Here is a 16,950-nt window from a genome sequence, read left to right as displayed (position 1 = left end):
TATTTTCTTCTGTTCTTTCCCAGCAAAATCACGAGTTAAACTTACTAGCCGAAGCTAGATAGAAGCTGGGGAGTATACAAAATAAATCCCTCCAGCAGGGCAGAAAGATGGAAGATTCACAGGCCTTGAGGGACTGTTGATGAATTAAATGATGCAAATACAAAAAAGAGACGTAAAATATAACCTTTCAGATCGGTTGCTAGATGACAAGCATCCAACGTCGCGTTTCTGTAAAAGAATTATCATGTATACCATTTATTCAGAAGTTCCAGAAGGAGAACTGCAGCAGAATCCTTCGACTTTCTTGACACTCGGCATTGGATCGCCGATGCTGAAACGACCCTAACTCTCTAATAAATAAATATGCGGAAATTTTTTTTTTTTTATACTACTAAATAAAAGTAAGTACATATATGCCCATACATATATGCACCAAATAAAATACTCAAAATAAACCTATGATTAAATAAATAAACAATTTAAATACTTAAATAAAATGCATTCTTTAAAATAATTAAAACATCTGAGTCAACCCTAAAAGTGAAATATACTGCATAATAAAATAAATAACAATGTGCATGCACTAAAAATATTTAATGAAATATTCCCATAAACTTTAACCACTAAAAATATAATAATAAAAATGTATCATGACACTCAAGCACGGTGACTCAGAAGCTGTCACGGTCACGGGGCTACTGCAGCATAGCTCATAGATCCTCACCACCGGTAGGAGTAACCTGCTCCTCTACGTACTCACCTGCACCATATCAGTGTAGTGAGCCTAGAGGCCCAACATGCATACTAACAAGGGTTTAAAATAATTTAAATCAATTTAATACTAATACATACATATACATGAATGAGCATGCTTAAAAATCACTAACATAAATTACATAATTAAACGTACATACATACACAATATCATACATACATAAGTTGTTGAGCATTTATTTTCTGAACATCGCATGGTCCTATCCGTAAGTGTGACCCATAGTGCGACTGATCAGTCTAAGAAACCATCGTACGAGGCTGGTAGCGAACCACCCATACATAAATGGCAGCGAACTGCCCATACATAAATGGCCACACTACTTCAATTTTCACCTAAAATATTTTTAATTGCCCAACCTTAGAAAATTAAATCATAACATAAAAATTGATTTCATGAATGCATGTACTTAAATAAATTGTGTGTCCTTCATATATATTTAATTAATTTTCTTACTAACATATAAATATTAAAATAACTTAAATGCATAAAAAAAATAATTAAATATATAATCAGGACACATGCAATTTTCTCATGGTTGGTTCTGGACTGCTGGCCCTACTCTCAAGCCCATTACTTAAGACTTGGCCCATAAATCAACCAAAGCTCATTAAGACTAACTTAGGCCCAATAACACTGTCCCTGGCCCAATGGGCCCAAAAGCCCATTTACAGGCCCAAAAATTTTCATGGGCCCCCAAGCCCATAAAAATTTCTAGTCAACTTAAAAATTAATTAAAAATCATAAAAAACCCAAAAATAATTGCTTAACCCAAAAATAATTTAATTGGCACCAAAATAAATTAAATGGTACTAATTAAATTTTTGGGAATTTAATTAGTCCATTTAATTCCTAATTCACTTAAAAAACTTAAAAATAAAAATACCCGAGCCCAAATAAAATAACCCGGACCCGGACCCACTTAACGTAACCCATATTATTTTAGACCCGACCCGGACCCAAGACCCGACCCGGATCCACCTAAAACCCTAGACTCGAACCCTATTTTCCTTCCCTCCTCTCGGCCGACTCGGCTGCGTGAGCAGCAGGCCATCCCGGCCTGCTGCAGCCTAGCTCCGGCCACCGTGGCCGGAGCCCCGCCGGCAGGACCTCCCCAGGGTCCTGCCGGACCGAACCATAACCTGCATCGCACCCCATGCTGCCTAACCACCGAACACGAAGCCACCTTCCATGAACCCTAATCTGCGCGCCTCACAGTACAGTCCGCCCTTACGCCTCTCCTGGGCTCTTTTGGCTCGAACCACTCGAGCCATTCGAGCCCAGGCCAACCCACAACCCTCTCTAGACCCTTGGCCGGCAGCTAGATTCAACCATGGGGGAAGAACGTGGGCATGATTCATGAAAAAGAACAACCAAGCGCATACATTCAAACACCAACATGATTTCTGAAAAATCCTTTAAATAAATCGGTAGATGTACACGACACACACACATAGATTTATTCTGATATAATACATACAAAAAAATGAGAAGAATCATGCCTTAATACCGGTTTGTAGAGTTTGAAACGTGTACGATGGGCTTCGGGACGACGGGACGACGACCGGAGGACCTCGAGCTAGAAAATTCACGGCTAACACTTCTAGGATGGTGGTGGCCGATGATGAAGAAGAATTATGGAGGGTGACGGCTGATAGGAGGGAGAAGGAAATCGGCTAGAAGGTTGCTAGGTTTTAGTTTAATTTAGAAAATAGGGTAATTAATTATATAATTAAGGATATAACATATATATAAAATATAACTTAATTAAAACTCTAAAAGAAACCTTTAAAAATCTGAAACATAAAATAAAATCTCGAAATATAATTTTAGGGGAATTTTAAAAATACTAAAAAGTCAATATTTTGACTAATTTTGGATAAAAATGACCCCTAAAATTAAATAAAAATTAAATACTTAAAATTTTGGGATAATAAAACTCAAAATAATATTCTAAGGCTCCAAAAAGGCTCATAAAATAATTTGGCTCGAAAGTTGTCATCTCGTCCGTCCACGGTCCCGTCTACGCGATTAAATAATAAAAATACTAAAAATCATAAAGATCACTAATTATGGGTTAAATGCTTAAAAAAATAACTTAAATCATGCATAAATAATTCACATAATTATTTAACCCATAAATCATAAATTTAAATAATTAAATATCCTAATTATGCAGGCGGATTTACGAAATTAAAAATACCGGGTGTTACAATTCTCCCCCCCTTAAATTGAATTTCGTCCTCGAAATTAAAGTACTTACCCGAACAACTCCGGGTAGCGAGTCCTCATGTCTGCCTCGGTCTCCCAAGTAGCTTCCTCCTCTGAGTGATTTAGCCACTGGACTCTGACCATCGGTATGACCCGCGTCCTAAGCCTCCGCTCCTCCCTAGCCAAAATCCGCACTGGTCTCTCCTCGTAAACAAGATCTGGCGGCAACTGTAAAGGCTCAAAGTCCAACACATGCGACGGGTTGGAAACATATCTCCGAAGCATGGATACATGGAATACGTTGTGCACTGCCGCTAGCCCTGGAGGTAGAGCTAAACGATAGGCCAACGTGCCAACTCGCTCCAAGATCTCGAATGGCCCTATGTATCTCGGATTCAGCTTGCCTCTCCGCCCAAAACGCGCTACTCCCTTCATAGGTGACACCTTCAAGAATACGTGATCACCTACTGCAAACTCCAAATCGCGACGTCTGGCATCTGCATAACTCTTCTGCCGACTCTGCGCAGTCCTCATCCTGTCTCGAATCTGCGTCACAATGTCAGCTGTCTGCTGCACAATCTCCGGACCCAGCAAAATCCTCTCTCCAACCTCATCCCAATGCACCGGAGATCTGCATCTCCTCCCATAGAGTGCTGCATATGGAGCCATACCTATAGACGACTGAAAGCTGTTGTTATAGGTAAACTCCACTAATGGCAGTCTAGTCTCCCAAGATCCTCGAAAATCGATAACACAAGCTCTCAGCAGATCCTCGAGAACCTGGATCACTCTCTCGGACTGACCATCTGTCTGGGGATGAAAAGCTGTACTGAACAAAAGTCTAGTCCCCAAAGCTGTGTGCAGACTCTTCCAAAATGCTGAGGTGAACCTCGGATCTCTGTCTGACACGATAGACACTGGTATGCCATGTAGTCTAACAATCTCTCTGATGTAAAGCTCTGCATACTGTGTCAAGGTGTAAGTAGTCCTTACCGGCAAGAAATGAGCTGACTTGGTGAGTCTATCTACAATCACCCAAATCGCTGTACACCCTCTAGTACTCCTCGGTAAGCCAACTACAAAGTCCATCGTAATGTTCTCCCACTTCCATTCCGGAATAGGGAGAGGTCTAAGTAGTCCTGCTGGACGCTGATGCTCTGCTTTGACTTGCTGACAAGTCAAGCACTCTGACACCACTCTCCCGATGTCACTCTTCATTCCGGGCCACCAATACGATAACTGTAAGTCTCGGTACATCTTCGTACTTCCGGGGTGAATGGAGTACGGAGATGCATGAGCCTCTGCTAGAATCTCGGCTCTCAACTGATCAACGTTCGGTACCCACATCCTCCCACGGTACTGAACGATGCCATCTTCCACTGTATACAAGAGACTACCTCTGGCCTCATCTCTCTGTCTCCATCGCTGTAGCTCCTCATCAGTGGACTGTCCCTCTCTAATCCGATCTCTCAAGACTGGCTGCACTGTCAACACTGATAGACTCGGTGCATGGCCGCTCGGATAGCACTCCAACCCAAACCTCTGAATCTCGGTCTGTAGTGGTAACTGTACAGTCAAACATGATACCACTGACGACTTTCGACTCAACGCATCTGCTACTACATTAGCCTTACCCGGATGGTAGCTAATGTCGCAATCATAGTCCTTCACAAGCTCAAGCCATCTGCGCTGCCTCATGTTCAACTCCTTCTGGGTGAAGAAGTACTTGAGGCTCTTGTGGTCGGTGAAAATCTTGCACTTCTCGCCGTAAAGATAGTGCCTCCAGATTTTCAATGCAAATACCACTGCTGCAAGCTCCAAATCATGCGTCGGATAGTTCTGCTCATGAATCTTCAACTGTCGCGACGCATATGCGATAACTCTGCCACACTGCATAAGTACTGCGCCCAACCCAAGCTTGGACGCGTCGGTGTATACCACTAACTCCTCATGTGGCACTGTCATAGCTAACACCGGTGCTGAAGTAAGTGCATCCTTCAGCTGATCGAAACTCCTCTGACAATCTGGACTCCAACTATACTTCACGTTCTTCTTGGTCAAGGAAGTCAAGGGTACTGCAATAGAGGAAAAACCCTTGATAAACTTCCTATAGTATCCTGCTAAACCCAAGAAGCTACGAATCTCCGAAGCATTCTTTGGAATCCCCCAATCTCTCACTGCCTGCACCTTGGACTGATCCACTGCAATCCCGTCTCTAGAAATAATGTGACCTAGAAACGCCACCTGCTCCAACCAAAACTCACACTTACTGAACTTCGCAAACAGTCGATGCTCCCTCAAAGTCTGCAAGGCTGTATGCAAATGCTGTGTGTGCTCCTCAATGCTCCTCGAGTAGATCAATATGTCATCTATGAATACAATGACAAACTGATCTAGATACGGCTGGAAAACGCGGTGCATAAGATCCATAAACACTGCTGGAGCGTTGGTTAACCCAAAGGGCATCACCAAGAACTCGTAGTGTCCATATCGTGTCCTAAAGGCAGTCTTAGACACGTCTAAATCTCTGACCCTCAACTGATGATAGCCAGATCGCAAATCGATCTTGGAGAATACCGAAGCTCCCTGTAACTGATCGAATAAATCCTCTATCCTCGGTAGTGGATACTTATTTTTCACTGTGACTCTGTTGAGCTCTCGGTAGTCAATGCACAATCTCATGCTGCCGTCCTTCTTCTTCACAAACAACACTGGAGCTCCCCATGGAGAAAAGCTAGGGCGAACAAAACCCTTCTCCAACAGCTCCTGAATCTGCTCCTTCAACTCTCTCATCTCTGTAGGAGCAAGTCGATACGGTGCCTTAGAGATAGGCACGGTATCCGGCAATAACTCAATACTAAACTCCACCTCTCTCACTGGTGGAACTCCTGCAACATCGTCAGGAAAAACATCTGCATAGTCACGTACCACATCTATCTCTGATAAAAATCTGCTAGGAACATCTGAGGTAGTGACCACACTAGCAAGAAATCCCTGACATCCATTGCGCAACAGTTTCCTCGCACGAACAAATGATATCATCTGAGGAATACTGCTAGACTGAGATGCAAAGAAAGTAAATATCTCCCCTCCTGCTGGCTTCACTGTCACTGTCCTACGCCGGAAATCAATCGATGCTCCATTAACTGATAGCCAGTCCATACCCAAAATCATGTCAAACCCAGTCAATGGAAGAACCACTAGATCTGCTCGAATTGAGTGTCCCTGCAACTCCAATTCCAGATCCCTGATAACACTAGTGGTAGTGATAATCTGCCCGGATGGCATGGTGACATCGTAACCACTGTCTACCACCTCTGGTGAAATGCCTATCCGTCTGATAAAATCTCGGGAGATAAACGAATGCGTGGCTCCTGAATCTAGCAACGCAAACGTGGAGTTGCCTCCAACTAGAATTCTCCCTGCACGCAGAAGATTCCCAACAATTCACACCACTAAGCTCCCAAGGTTACAACACTAAAATCCTTAATTCTAATCACAGAGAACAAAATTCCTAGTCTAGCATGCTGATAATTAAACTCATGAAACAGGTATTCAAATATGATTGCAATTAAATAAAGGCAAGGTATTGAAAAAGTTCTAGGGGTTAGGTATACCGGTGATCAAGGAGGTATCTGGATCTGCCTCCTCAGCCTGCATAACATAAACTCGCCCACTGACATTCTGCCTCTGCGGGCAGTTGGCAATCTGATGCCCTGGCTCCTTGCAGCGATAGCAGACTTCCGCTCCCAATAGACACTGCCCGGAATGCATCTTCTGGCACTTCGGACACACTGGATATCTCCCTGGAGTAGGGGCCCCGCCCCTAGTCTGCTGCTGTGGCTTCCCCTGAGGCCTCTGCTGAACCGGGCCCTTAGATGGCCCTGTAGACTGCTTCTTCGCAGGTGGCTGCGAAGATGGTCGCTGATACCCAGTCTGAACAAACTGCCTCTTACCCTGCTGTTGCTCCCTCTGAATCGCCCTCCGACCCTCCTCAGAACGCAAAGCTCGGCTGACTGCAGACTCATATGTGAAAACGTCTGCCATGCGTACGTCATGCCTGATCTCTGCCTTCAGGCCCTCAACAAACTGTCGCAGCTTCTCCTGCGGGCTCTCAGCAATCATGGGCACAAAACGACAGCCTCTCTCAAACTGGCTGATGTACTCCACTACAGATCTGTCCCCCTGGCGGAGACTCATGAACTCCCGGATCATGCGGCTGCGCACGTCCTCGGTAAAATACTTGGCGTAGAAGATACGCCTGAACTCCACCCACGTCAGTGTCGGTAAATGGACCCCTCTAACTGCCCCCTCCCACCATGAGGCTGCATCGCCTCGCATCATATAAGTAGCACAGCTCACCCTGTCGGCGTCTGTGATCCCCATGTAGTCAAAGATGGACTCAAGTGAGCGAATCCATCCCTCAGCCACCAACGGATCGGTGGTCCCCAGAAACTCCTTAGGCCCCTTCTTCTGGAACCTCTCGGCGACGTCCTCCTCGTGGGACAGTCTGGGACGGGCTGCCTGCTGCTCCAGCAAGGCAGTAATACCCGCCATCATAGTGGCACTGGCCTGCTCCAGTGCTGTAATAGGGTGCTGCTGAGGTGGCGGTGGAGGTGGAGGTGGATGTGGAGGTCTCCCACGTCGATTCACCTGTCTGGGAGGCATTCTGCACCACCACATATTTATTCACGTAAATCGCCTTGCATAACTAAGTGTTTTAAAATTAATGCTAACTTAAATTTTAGAAATTTAAATTATACTATAAACATTAAAACTTACAGACCGGTAGCGTGGATTTCTGAGCTCGCATAGCAGTAGTGACCCCTCCAAGGACCGTGCTCTGATACCAACTGAAACGACCCTAACTCTCTAATAAATAAATATGCGGAAATTTTTTTTTTTTTATACTACTAAATAAAAGTAAGTACATATATGCCCATACATATATGCACCAAATAAAATACTCAAAATAAACCTATGATTAAATAAATAAACAATTTAAATACTTAAATAAAATGCATTTTTTAAAATAATTAAAACATCTGAGTCAACCCTAAAAGTGAAATATACTGCATAATAAAATAAATAACAATGTGCATGCACTAAAAATATTTAATGAAATATTCCCATAAACTTCAACCACTAAAAATATAATAATAAAAATGTATCATGACACTCAAGCACGGTGACTCAGAAGCTGTCACGGTCACGGGGCTACTGCAGCATAGCTCATAGATCCTCACCATCGGTAGGAGTAACCTGCTCCTCTACGTACTCACCTGCACCATATCAGTGTAGTGAGCCTAGAGGCCCAACATGCATACTAACAAGGGTTTAAAATAATTTAAATCAATTTAATACTAATACATACATATACATGAATGAGCATGCTTAAAAATCACTAACATAAATTACATAATTAAACGTACATACATACACAATATCATACATACATAAGTTGTTGAGCATTTATTTTCTGAACATCGTATGGTCCTATCCGTAAGTGTGACCCATAGTGCGACTGATCAGTCTAAGAAACCATCGTACGAGGCTGGTGGCGAACCACCCATACATAAATGGCAGCGAACTGCCCATACATAAATGGCCACACTACTTCAATTTCCACCTAAAATATTTTTAATTGCCCAACCTTAGAAAATTAAATCATAACATAAAAATTGATTTCATGAATGCATGTACTTAAATAAATTGTGTGTCCTTCATATATATTTAATTAATTTTCTTACTAACATATAAATATTAAAATAACTTAAATGCATAAAAAAAATAATTAAATATATAATCAGGACACATGCAATTTTCTCATGGTTGGTTCTGGACTGCTGGCCCTACTCTCAAGCCCATTACTTAAGACTTGGCCCATAAATCAACCAAAGCTCATTAAGACTAACTTAGGCCCAATAACACTGTCCCTGGCCCAATGGGCCCAAAAGCCCATTTACAGGCCCAAAAATTTTCATGGGCCCCCAAGCCCATAAAAATTTCTAGTCAACTTAAAAATTAATTAAAAATCATAAAAAACCCAAAAATAATTGCTTAACCCAAAAATAATTTAATTGACACCAAAATAAATTAAATGGTACTAATTAAATTTTTGGGAATTTAATTAGTCCATTTAATTCCTAATTCACTTAAAAAACTTAAAAATAAAAATACCCGAGCCCAAATAAAATAACCCGGACCCGGACCCACTTAACGTAACCCATATTATTTTAGACCCGACCCGGACCCAAGACCCGACCCGGATCCACCTAAAACCCTAGACTCGAACCCTATTTTCCTTCCCTCCTCTCGGCCGACTCGGCTGCGTGAGCAGCAGGCCATCCCGGCCTGCTGCAGCCTAGCTCCGGCCACCGTGGCCGGAGCCCCGCCGGCAGGACCTCCCCAGGGTCCTGCCGGACCGAACCATAACCTGCATCGCACCCCATGCTGCCTAACCACCGAACACGAAGCCACCTTCCATGAACCCTAATCTGCGCGCCTCACAGTACAGTCCGCCCTTACGCCTCTCCTGGGCTCTTTTGGCTCGAACCACTCGAGCCATTCGAGCCCAGGCCAACCCACAACCCTCTAGACCCTTGGCCGGCAGCTAGATTCAACCATGGGGGAAGAACGTGGGCATGATTCATGAAAAAGAACAACCAAGCGCATACATTCAAACACCAACATGATTTCTGAAAAATCCTTTAAATAAATCGGTAGATGTACACGACACACACACATAGATTTATTCTGATATAATACATACAAAAAAATGAGAAGAATCATGCCTTAATACCGGTTTGTAGAGTTTGAAACGTGTACGACGGGCTTCGGGACGACGGGACGACGACCGGAGGACCTCGAGCTAGAAAATTCACGGCTAACACTTCTAGGATGGTGGTGGCCGATGATGAAGAAGAATTATGGAGGGTGACGGCTGATAGGAGGGAGAAGGAAATCGGCTAGAAGGTTGCTAGGTTTTAGTTTAATTTAGAAAATAGGGTAATTAATTATATAATTAAGGATATAACATATATATAAAATATAACTTAATTAAAACTCTAAAAGAAACCTTTAAAAATCTGAAACATAAAATAAAATCTCGAAATATAATTTTAGGGGAATTTTAAAAATACTAAAAAGTCAATATTTTGACTAATTTTGGATAAAAATGACCCCTAAAATTAAATAAAAATTAAATACTTAAAATTTTGGGATAATAAAACTCAAAATAATATTCTAAGGCTCCAAAAAGGCTCATAAAATAATTTGGCTCGAAAGTTGTCATCTCGTCCGTCCACGGTCCCGTCTACGCGATTAAATAATAAAAATACTAAAAATCATAAAGATCACTAATTATTGGTTAAATGCTTAAAAAAATAACTTAAATCATGCATAAATAATTCACATAATTATTTAACCCATAAATCATAAATTTAAATAATTAAATATCCTAATTATGCAGGCGGATTTACGAAATTAAAAATACCGGGTGTTACAGATGCATTCATCGGTCCATCCTCTATCAGAAGTATTAACACGCACAGCAAAGGTAAATCTTTTTGCATGTGCTGGACCACCCTCGTGTATACATCTGAAACGATTTTTTTTTTTTTGGGAAAAAAAAGCTTTATAAATGAATATTTCTCCGCGAACGACATTTTTAATTAGAAATTTCAAGGTAGAAAAAGAGCTCTTACTGGTATATAGGCATTGGCCAGTTTCTACGCAAGCAGATATCATTTAAGGTCTGCCTGGTAAAACTTTGGCTACCATTCTTCTCTTTTCCATCAGCCTCACCGCTCTCTTTGGCTTCAGCTGACTCCTTTCCTTTCAGAGCGACAAGAGCATTTCGGGCGGCCAGTTTTTGTGCCATTTTCTTTTGAGGATTATGGGCGACCCCGACCTGCACACCATCAACATAAACTTCCACGATAGCCAGGTTCCCACTCCGAGTAGCTTTGTATTCTAGGCCTTCAGCTTGTTGCTGGCATCGCTCTTGTAATTCTCGAACAGGATGCATCGGGAGCGTTTCTGGAGTAACCATCGGGTTCAGCAAGGGCTGAAAAACCTGGAAATTTACACCAAATACATTCCAACTCAAACCTCCAAGCCCATTCCTAACAAGTAACAACATTATGAGTCAATAAAATTCTGATGGGTTACATTAATGAAGCTAACCTTCCATACAGATGCGGTAACACATCCACTATCAAGGAAGATAGCCCCAGCAATTGATTCGAAAATATCTCCAAGAACTTTCGGAGCTTTGCAATCCCCTAAACCAAAAGAGTTGAACCCAGGTTTTGAAAGTTCATTCTGAACCTCTTTCACAAAATCCCGAATCTGAAAGTGGGTTAAAATAAAAGCAATGGACATATAACACACGGTAGCTAAACGAAGAAGACAAAAATTTGCAAACCTGTTTCTCAAGGGCACTTGAACCGTGGCGAAGATGAGTATGAAGGTTATGTTTGACAGCCACGCGTGCAAAGTTCTCGTTATTTACAGCAGCTGCTCGCAAGTCGGTTAGACGTCCTGGAGGCAAATCTGTGTATGTGAAGAACAGGTACCTTGTGATGAGATGATCTAACACTGTCATCACCAACAAATTCTAGTCGTTGATAACAAGACACTCCAGAAGATGGACGTGATGCATGAGTTATAGCTTCAACAAGCAACCCTCTATCACTGAACTTGCAATTCAAAGAACCTTCTAATGAATCGAAATCGATACTTCTCAGTATATTCTCTGGAACAGTGCTCGGCTTGACTGAGTATTTAATTTCTTTCAAATCAAAATCGATGTCAATTCCTATCCATCTCATTAGGTGGTTGGCAGCATACTTTCCACCTTCGACATAATAGACACCAATTAATGCTTCCACGACATCAGCCAGAGTTTTTCCAGAGAGCACACGATAAGAACTTGAGTCACTCTCAAGTTCCCCATCTTCCATTTCAACATCTTCATATCCATCAGTATCGTGGATCTTTCTACTTAACCTCTCATCGGAATCTATTTCTTCATAAAAAAATGATGAATCTGCATCCTTGGTGTCCTCGTCAAAGACAGGAAGCACCCCAGGTGAAGCCCATCTAGATGGAGCAAAACGAGCCCTTTGTTCAAAGCATACCTATAAAGTACCATGTTGCTTACCATTTGCTGTCTCATTCTGGTGAGCTGACCTTCATGTTTTTGGGGATATTTTAGAAAAAGAAATCTACTCACAACCCACTTCAGGTAAGCATCTCCTAAAAGCTCTGCTCTTTCATAGCAGAAGGTCTCTTGGCATGAAGCTGCGGTCAAGGCTTCCAAGATCTGCAAGTAGCCAGATCACAGATCAGGTGTACGACTGTACATTAACAGTTGCTTTCAAGAATCACTTTATAAAATTCTAGAATACCTTTGAAGCCGGAACAGGATAATTAATGATATCCTTAAGTTGAACAGCAAGCAGCATGCTTTCAATTCTCCTCATAATAGATGGCAATCTTTGAGCACCCCTAACTAGTGAACCAGGAAGAGGATGTACAAAACATAGTTCGGGGGGGAGGAAAACATAATATGTTTTCTCAGGTGTCTCTTCAGATACACCATCATGACCTATCATAGAAACTTCCATATGGGTAATCAGATAGCCAAACACAAAGATAAATACCAAAATTATAAAAATAAAAAATTAACCAAAGAGCATACCATCTGAATGTTCAAACCGTGGAGATAAGAGATTCTTGCAATATGAAACACCACGGGCTCTTATTAGAGGTTGCGGTCTATAGATCAATTCTACCCCATACCTACAATTAATTTGGTCAGCAAGGTCACCACGCTGCAAGTAGAGAATGGAATTTGCTCAATGTTTGAAGGCTTCTAGTCTTCTAGTAACTAAAATAAACATAGTCAAAACAATGTAACACACTTGTAAACTACCTTATCCATACTCAAATGTTTATACGCACTCCAATAATTACAATGATTGATAAATCTTATTTTTTTTCCAATTTCACTAGAAATAGCCAATTCTTGCACACAAAATAGGTTAAAAGCAAGTCGGAAAGGCATCGTCACTTTGGAGTTTTGAGTTGAGATTATTCTACTCGAAATCCCAGTTACCAGCTTGAATTTACAAATTAAAAAATCAATTTTCCTACCCATCAGAACATCATTCCAAAAACACAAACATATTTTAAATTTTAAATTCCTCATCACTGTACGAAAACTAAACTACCCGAAACCTTCAAAAGGCAAAACATCACTAAAGGATTCAAAATTTTCTCATCCAACACTCCTAAAACTCTTTTTAAAAATCACAGAAAACCTAATCAAATGTCAATTTTTTTATCCTTTTTTTTAAAATTCTTTTTCACCAAACATATTCCTGATTCCAGCCAAACTCTTTCGAAGCTAGCACATATAAAAGTGAAATATATCAATAAAAACAACCGGATACATGGAGGAATTCATATTCATACACACATCATCTATGCAATAGGGGAAGAGTCAAAACAAAATAAATCTTAGCGAATTCAAAGTGTGGGAAACATACTTTTGCTTATAATATTCGGCGTAAGAACTGTACTCCAGAGGACCTAGGTAGCCTTCCTTCCTCGGGAATGAGTTCTCAGCTGTCATATCAAAGCGCACAGAATCAACATAGAACCTCTTTCCAGAATGAGCTGCAGTGACAATTTTTCCTCCCAGATCTTCAACCATAATACAGGAATCAGCCATCATCAATTTTCCATTTGTTAAATCAACTAGAGACGGTACTCTACTAGCATCACGATGAGGTGCTAGTCCAGATGTGGATTAATTACTCATTAATAGTTAATTTCAGATATCGATCACTACATTCTCCACCACCCCCTCTCCCGAACTTAAAAAATTTCGTCTTCAAAATCTAGGAAAAACCTCGAGAACGTATTAAAATTTTCACTTGCATGCTTGGTCGAATAGCTTTTGTCACACTTAGACTCTTACAAGGTTCGTTAAAGTTGAATCATTTTCAACATTTCTCAAACTCCTCAGTGAATTTTGAAATCTTCTGCGCTACTATATGAATGTCCAACTTCCTTGGCACCAATGTATCACAACAATGATACATCTTCCATCCTGATTACGATCTCGCTGATCACGAAGGATACAACACCCGCTTGATCGAGATGATCATTCCACTGAAAATCTTAAACTTACGAAGACCAAGTCATAACCTGACTGGCTTACGACATTCGTCGAATCACTAACTAAATTTAACCATTCTAATGGTTCCCAAAAGCTCTCGTTGCATAACACTCCTATTTTATGAAAGCAAAGTTAATAATGTTCTCCAAAAATATCATATCAAAATGATCTAATATTTATCAGTTTCCCTAAGACATTATATAGGAGATTCTTATAAAAGTTCTTGCAACTTAATTTTATTGTCACCACTAAATAATTTTTTTTCAGTGTTTAAATTTATTTAATAATAGTAAATGAATTTATAGAAAAATATATCATTAAGCAATAAGATTGTAAGATTTTTAAAAATACAATCAATTAGTATTTTGTTAACAAGTATTATTGCACAAAGTGAGACGTGGACCAAACAAGGAACCACCGGATCATATCAAGCCACTCCAGATGTAAACCCATATTCCGCAAAAAGAATGCGCGTATGCATTCAAGATTCTATTCGGGCATCATCAATGTATCTCCCACAAATCTATGAACAAAACCTTCAGTTATTCAGCAGTAGCATGATCCCAGTCCCCAGAAGCTCCAAAAGTAATAAGCGGCCTCCGCTCATCCCTTGCTTTTTCCCCGGGCAGTCTTTTTTGCGGCTCCTTTCGTGGACGAGTCTATAGGTCGGGGAACACTTCCATCCTTGAGCTCAGTTTGAGTTGTTGGATGAGGTTCTGTACTCTTTTGCTCTTCAGCGTCCGCAGCCTCTAAGGATTCCATCAAAGTTCTTAGCTGCACATACTTGTAAAAGTCGGTGACACCATACATAGAACGGCAGCGTTTGCAGATTTTGTTGGGAATAATGTTTACAAAATTTTCCGGTGACCAAAACCGGTAAACCACGAAACAACACATGGCCAAAGCCCATTCAATGTGGCAATGCCCCACAATATAGCAGAAAATTTGAAATGCAGATCATGAGCTATATGTTGGATAAGAAAATGTATTTGGCATTACCTGTTCCTCCAACTCTTCAATTTTCTTTTCCTTGAGTTTCAGAAGTTTGTTCTCCCTAGCATCCAGAAAAGTCAAGACTTCAGAAAAAGCTCCAAGTAGACAAATTTACGCCAGTCATCATATAACAGGACTGGTTCCAAACTAAAGATTCAACCACACAAATCTATCATGTATTCGAATTAGTAATGAAGATATTACGAATAGCTTGGAATGAGAACAATTGAAGCTTCTAAGATAGTTGGATGCTCAAAATGGTACAAACACCTTAAATGTAAATTAGTAAACTGTTTGTAACACTTCGTTTAAGTTAAAAGTTTTTGCACAATACGTGCATTGAATTAATTGTTGCTTATAAAATTCACAACATAATAATATGATAAAAGATAAAGTAAACGTCATTATAAAAGTGTAAATTATATTAAACAAAAAATTGTTTATACATAGAGTCATAAAAGCCCTTAGCCACAAGTTGGCTCACCGGGCACCCACTCTTTCACGGTCGGAGAGAGTTGTCTGTTGTTAATCCGGACGTGGTAGCTATCTAGCCAAGTAATGTAAACATTTTAAGCGGGGAATAGCTACCGGTTGAGATCTTGAACTTCTTGGAACACGAAGACCTGGATTACAAGAAAAACGACATCAAATTCTATAACAATGATATATTGTTTATCATCACCAAAATTTAGAATATCTATTTTTTTTTGGTGATGACAAAACTTAAGCCCCGAGAAAATATGCATAAAGTAAGATTATGAATTTCAATGATTTCATTAAGGTCGTAATGAACTTCATTTTGTTTACACGAAGAGATAACCCATTACACCTACCGAAAGGAAAAAAGAGTCTAAGATCTAAACCAGGAAGCGCCTGATCCAAAGCTTACTTCTTTCACTGGATCCTGGACCTCTACCACCAGCTTTCCTTCTTTTATTTTCTCTTCTTCTCTCTTTCTTCTGGCCTCATTTTGTCTTCTCCTGGCTTCTTCTGCTATGTGTTTTTGTTCTTCGCGACACATTAATTTGATCAATAATCTCTTTTATTTGAGCACCACTGGCTGCTTGCATTGTATCTCGTATCCTTACGTGCAGTTAGTCGCTGTTTGGATTGAGTCATCTGGCTAGACAAGGTAAGGATAATATTGTTGGTTGACTTCTTGTTTGCCTTAAAATTTTTGAGATCGGCCTGCACTGTTTCTGCCAATTTGGAGAATTTTTCGAGAAGAACCTATCGAGAATCATTATCAACCAAAGTATTGTCATCAATACTCATATTCATAGAGCCTGCTAGTTGCATAATGTGATGAAGATGGCGAGTAATTGCTTCAAGTGTTTGGTCGTCAGATGTTTGAAAACAGGGCTCGTAAAGGTTCAATTAAATTCTAACGGACGGATCGAGCGTAAACTGAAATCACAAAGCTTGAAGGTGACGTTGTAAGTTTTGAATGGAGGAGACGACTTGTTGAAGAAGATGGATAATGAAGAAGACAAGTCAAAGGGGCAAGGATATTATAGCAAAACCCATATTTGCATTTGTCCGTGAAATTTCCGAAAATTACAAAATAGACCCTGATCAAAAACAAATCGGCTCTTGAATTCTATAATCTCCAATTATCTAAAATAAACTCAATTAAGATAATTTCGGGGCGTTACAATTTGAGATTTTGGAGAGAATTGATACGTTGGCTTACCGTATAGCACTACCACCTAGCCTTGAGCCAAGGAACAACGTGTTCCATGTATCCATGCTTCGGAAGTACATCTCAAAACCTTCTCATGTA

General features: G+C 40.6%; 1 pseudogene; it reads right to left on the bottom strand.

The window, feature by feature from the left end:
- Positions 1 to 518: 518 nt before the first annotated feature.
- Positions 519 to 13,789, bottom strand: LOC140882931 (uncharacterized; annotated as a pseudogene).
- Positions 13,790 to 16,950: the final 3,161 nt, after the last annotated feature.

Source organism: Henckelia pumila, chromosome 2 (assembly GCF_033568475.1).
Source record: "Henckelia pumila isolate YLH828 chromosome 2, ASM3356847v2, whole genome shotgun sequence".
NCBI lineage: Eukaryota > Viridiplantae > Streptophyta > Magnoliopsida > Lamiales > Gesneriaceae > Henckelia > Henckelia pumila.
This window is presented reverse-complemented; position numbering and strand designations above follow the sequence as displayed.